This window comes from Gracilinanus agilis, chromosome 4 (genome assembly GCF_016433145.1).
Source record: "Gracilinanus agilis isolate LMUSP501 chromosome 4, AgileGrace, whole genome shotgun sequence".
Classification (NCBI taxonomy): Eukaryota; Metazoa; Chordata; class Mammalia; order Didelphimorphia; family Didelphidae; genus Gracilinanus; species Gracilinanus agilis.
In genome coordinates this window covers 416,038,932-416,044,730 of record NC_058133.1, presented here as the reverse complement: position 1 = coordinate 416,044,730, position 5,799 = coordinate 416,038,932, and the positions used below count along the sequence as shown (strand labels likewise).

General features: G+C 36.7%; 1 pseudogene; it reads right to left on the bottom strand.

Moving 5' to 3' along the window:
* Positions 1–2,547: 2,547 nt before the first annotated feature.
* Positions 2,548–5,449, bottom strand: LOC123246646 (annotated as a pseudogene).
* Between the last annotated feature and the right edge of the window lie 350 nt (positions 5,450–5,799).

The window sequence follows — 5,799 nt, the reverse complement described above, 5'->3', positions numbered from 1 at the left end:
CCTGAACACCTCATCCTATATCCTTACAATTCTAATATCGTCTTGTCCATTCCTCCCTAGACTCAGCCATCCCTTTCATTCCTGTCCTATTACCTCAGTCACCTTCTACCCCTCTGTCACTCAGCAAAGGAAGCAGAGCCCTCCCAACTTTAGTGTACATCCCCTTTTATCCATCACACTAGAAATATATGCATGTACATATGTTTATTTGACATGTGTATGTATGTGTACATATATACACATAAATGCATGCATGCATGCTATTTTTATTGATCCTTACAACAATACTGGGAGATAGGTGCTATTATCAAAGAATATTACAGATGAAGCAATTGAGGCTTTGAGAAATTGTAAGTTGCTCAGGTTCACACAGCAACTAATTATCTGAGACTGCATTCAAATTCAGTTCTTCCTGAGTGCAAATTCAGTGTTCTGTCCACTTCACTTCCTAGCTGCTTAAATGGCAGATGATCAGTGTTGGCCTCAGTTGTGTCACACATAAAAGATTATGAGTTCCTGATAAAAGCATAAAAGAAAAGAAAATATATTACTGATATTATTAATGGGGGGGACCAAATGCTTAGATCTCAATGGTAATGTCAAGTTCTCCCTCTTTTACCATATCCATCAATACTATTTCATCATCTGATAACTTCTTCAATTTGTTACTTTCAGAGAATCATCCAATCACTGACACAATCAGTCAAAATTTCTTTCTAGAAATAGGCTTTTAGAGGTCATGATGAATATAACAAATGACTCAGAAATTGAAAGGAGAAAAAGACAAAGTTTTTGGTTACAAGGTACTTTTTTCTGTTGGACTTATATTTTCATTTTTCTGAGGAACTCCCAGTGTGGAAATTCCCCTCCTATCTAAATTGTCTCTAAAAATCATTGTCTCTAAATCAATAATTTTATAATCCTAAAATCTGAAGAGTTTAGATTACAGAAATTAATAGAATCATAGAAATCTGGAAAAAAGTTATTTATCTTTTATTTCAAAGAGGACAAATGATATCAAGAGGTGTACATGAATATGATTTAAGTGAGGCAGAGTACTCAGCCTCACTTTTTCTTCCTGAGTCACTGAAGTCCTAAGGCAAGAGGAAAATCAGGATGATTGGTAATGACCCAGTATGTAGTGGGTGGTCTCGGCATCTTTTATTTCTGACCAATCTCTAAGTGCTCTATAGCACCTGCTTTAGCTGCCTTCATGGCCAGTGGGACAAATTGTTCTCATCCACCCCAATTGGAAGAAGTCTTCACATTTTGGAATAGACATTCCCCTAACTCACAGACCTGTCTGTTAATCTTTAGCCTGGTTTAACCAATCTGAGAAAGTTTTACCAGAGTGTGGTTACAGCTTTTTGGAGTCAATGAGATTGGGTGAAAGGTCAGGGAGAAAGTACAAATGAGCATAATGCATGCATTTAAAGTTGACAAATGAAGTTAATCATGGAACTTTCCACTCTTCACTGCTATGATCTGGACACTTTATCTAGGGGTAAATGCCCATCATGATGTGCCACTAATAAACTTTTTTATATCTACTGGACATTCCCTTTACTTTTTGAATTCAGTTTCTTACTTTAGTCACTAATCACCACTGATTAGGCAAGCAATTTACTTAGATTTTTAAAAAAAAGTTTTATTAAATAGCCATATTTATTAATTATTAAGAATAGCATCTGTTCATTTCCTAGTCTAACTTTCCAAAACAAAAATCTTATGCTCAGTTTGGAGTGAGTTTCCTCTACCTTTAGCTTCTCAGTTACAAAATGGGAAATGAGGAGCCAACCAAGCCAACCAAGAAGTTCAATGTTTTCAACAAACTACACACTGGTCTCAGCTGTCACCAACTGTCACCAACTGTCAGCCACTCCTTCTCTGGCTCCTTTTGTCTCATCCCCCTTACACAAATCCCATCCTTGCAACACACACATACATACACACATACATAGACACACATAATCCACATTTAAAAACATGTCCATGAATGGGCAGATCATAATTTCTGTTATGGATAAATATTAGACTTGATTTGGTGTTTCTCTACCTCTATTGTTGCTGCAGACATCAGAAGATCAAATTACCACCTCTAGCATCCCCATATATGTGGTGTAATATTTAACTTTTTCTGGGCAGGAGCAAAGCCAGCCTGTTCCCATTCAGCTTATTTCTGTTCTGATAACTGCCAAATTATAGGATGTGAGAAAGAGAAATCCTTAAACCCTTATGTATAATTTCAAGAAATAATACTGGCTTCTCTGGTTTTCCTAATTGCCATTTTTCCCCATGTCCTTAACTTCCCAAACCTCACATGTAGCTCCTCCATTAGACAAACATGTCCGTCTCTTCCACGTACAACTCAGATTGGTAGACAAATGCACAGGTGAAGCATTGTCAAACTATTAGGTACTGGAAAAGGGCTAAGATTATATAAAGTACCTCTTACAGAGTCACCTTGTATAGAAGAACATATTTTCGAGATCAGGAGAATTACATTCTAGGGTAGAGAGAGAATTGGGATTACTGATTATTGAACTATCAATGGTAATCTTTGAGAAATAATGAAGAAGAGGGCAGGTATTCGAAGATGGGAATCAGATAAATATACCCTTTTATGAGAGGAGAAGAAATCAGTTTTTTATACCAACAATAAGTACAAATAAATGAGGATTTTTGTTCTGTCATCTTTTGCAACTTCCTCAATATCTTTATCTTCTGTTCTTTGCCATTTGCAGAAAACATTCCATTATAAGGTTGCCACCTTTTGGGATGTGGACAAAGATAAAAGTCTTCCTTAATGTACTCTCTGTCCACAAAAATATGAGTTGAAGGAAACCTAACTTCCCAGAAATTTTCAGGTGTGTTAGGAGGAATATACCGGAATTGATGTCTTAAACAGGAGGTAAGCTTCTTTTCTCTTTCTTCTGGCATATCTGCATAAAAAAATTCACATTCTTTATATGTGTGTCCAAGTAATTTTCTACTCTCTTCTTTTTCACTACCACCTCAAAGTAAGGGAAATTTGTAATGTGGTCTTTAAAGTAAGGCACCTCAAATGCTTTTTGTTTGACTTTATCAAGCATATCTTCATGACTGTTTAGTTTCTTTGTATCAACTGATAATTCATCATCTTCTACATGGAGATTTTCTTCCTGCTCACATAGTAGAGAAGAATTTACCAAATAGGATTCATATTATTCATGTGTTGTCTGATCAAGCAGTTCAGATAAGCTATCATTTATTTTTCTTTCTTGCTATTTATATCAATTACAGTAATATTTATTTTATATTGAGAAAGATCTACGATTAGATCTATACTCCACTGGATATTTTCTTTTTTTTTTAATTTCAAAGTTTTTATTTAATTAATTAATTTAGAACATTTTTCCATGTTTATAGGATTCATGTTCTATCCTTCCTCTCCTCCCACCCCCTTCCCATAGCCAGCACACAATTCCACTGGGTTTTACATGTGTCATTGATCAAGACCTATTTCCTTATTATTAATATTTGTGTTAGGATACTCATTTTGAGTCAATATCCCTAATTATAGCCCCATCTTCCCATGTGATCAGGCAGTTGTATTTCTTCTGTGTTTCTACTCCCACAGTTTTTCCTCTGAATGTGGATAGAGTTCTTTCTCATAGGTCCCTCATAGTTATCCTGGATCACTGCATTGTTGCTAGTAGAGAAGTCTATTACATTCGATTTTACCACAGTGTATCCATCTCTGTGTAAAATGTTCTCCTGGTTCTGTTCCTTTAACTTTGCATCAATTCCTGGAGGTCATTCCAGTTCATATGGAATTCCTCCAGTTCATTATTCCTTTGATCACAATAGTATTCCATCACCAACAGATACCACAATTTGTTCAGCCATTCTCCAATTGAAGAGCATACCTTTGTTTTCCAGGTTTTTGCCACCACAAAGAGCATAGCTATAAATATTTTTATACAAGTCTTTTTCTTATAATCTCTTTGGGGTATAAACCCAATAGTGGTATGGATGGATCAAAGAGCAGGCAGTCTTTTAGCGTTCTTTGGGCATAGTTCCAAATTGCCATTCCACTGGATATTTTCTAAGGATGATTTATCTTGATCATCTTGCAAAGTTTGTGCATTAGTTACTCTCCAAGGATTTAATTGAATATCTGAGGCAAGTTCACAATCTCCATATCCCATCCTGCCTTTTTTTAATCTCATTTTTTTCTTGATGTTGGATAGCTGAAAATTGTTCAGATAGATCCAGGGGCTTATTCATCACAGAGTCTTCATTGACAGAAGGATGAATATTCCCTCAAAGGAAAAGTATTTTCTTTATCAAAGAGTTTTGGGGGCAATACTCACTTTATTCTTCAGTCTTCTTTCTTTTGGTTCCTCTGCCTCCCAGTGGTTTCAATGGCACAAAAAGATCACTTTTTTTCAATAGCTTTATCTTTTGCGTCAGTCCCAACTTTTGTACTTATCATTCATACATATTCTTTCTCACAAATATTTGTTTAAGGGAAGAAAAATGACCAATAATAGTGCTTGTTTAAGAACCAAGATTAAGGCATGTAACAAGACTGTTGTCTTCATATTTTTATCTAGGTTTTTGTTGCCTAGAATTACAATTATTGCTGAGAGGGTTTGTTTTGAGAGGGACTTTTTCCTAGCCTCTAAAAGAGAAGAGGACAAGCTTGTGTTCAACCTTAAGGCATTTTTCAGAGTAGAAGCAACTCCCCAAACAGGAAAATATGCCCAAGCATTCCAGTCAACTTCTTGTGGAGTCCTTGGAGAGAGACCTCATGGTGCAGATCTTCACTGAGACGATTTAAAGCACTTTGAGAGTCAGATTCTTCTTGAAAGCCCAAGTCCAAGTTTTTGGCAACAGCAGCTAAATTAAAAGATGACTTTTCAATAGGATAATTGTTGGTTTCTTGGGTATCACTTTTACACAGAGGGTGCTCCAAATCAGCATTCGCTTTCTCTATATATTGGACATGTGACTTCTCCTTCTTTCTTCGTAGTAGGTTAAGACCAGGAAATGAGAAAGTCAGTACAGGTGAATCAGGAATAATTTCCTCCACAGGTTCTGCTACTTGATGCCATTTCTTTTCAATTTTCTGATGTAGTTGCTTTAAAAGTTGTTGTTTTTTTGTTTGTTTTGTTTTGTTTTCTTCTTGTGAGGCACTCTTATCATTCTTAAGTTTGGTTATAAGTTTAAGATTTTGCTTCCGAATATTTTCAAATTCTGGTTTTTCCCTCTTGTGTTCTTTAGTCACTGCACAACGGTCCCATAATCCTGCTCTTAACAAAATCCGTTCCTTTTTCAGCTTGGTTACTTTGATCTACAAGGCTTGTACTTCTTTGTCATGACACTTTCAGTTTTTCCCAGAGATCTTTAAATTCACTGTTTCTGCCAAACTGGGACTTCCACAACTACTTGCAGGAAAATTCATTTTGCTTTCTTTTACCCCCAGTCTTCTGGGAGTATACGCTCCTGAGGGGGAAAGGGGTGCTTCTTACTGCCCGACAGGGAAGTAAGTGGGGGGAACTTAGGATAAGAGGGACCAAAAGTCCTTTGAAACTCGAGGACGTTGGATTCTATATAAAGGTCTCTGAGTGTTGGTGGGACCAAAGAATCAATCGTCCCAGTAAAGAAGAACCCCTCCAGAAGCTGGAAAGAGGTATTCTCTCTTTCCACCCCAGTACAAACTGAGCAGTAACCATAGGTATCTTGGCTCTGGGGCCAGCCCAGGGTTTTGTGGGGGAGGGAAAGAAGAGGACTCTGATTTTTTTTTTAATTGAG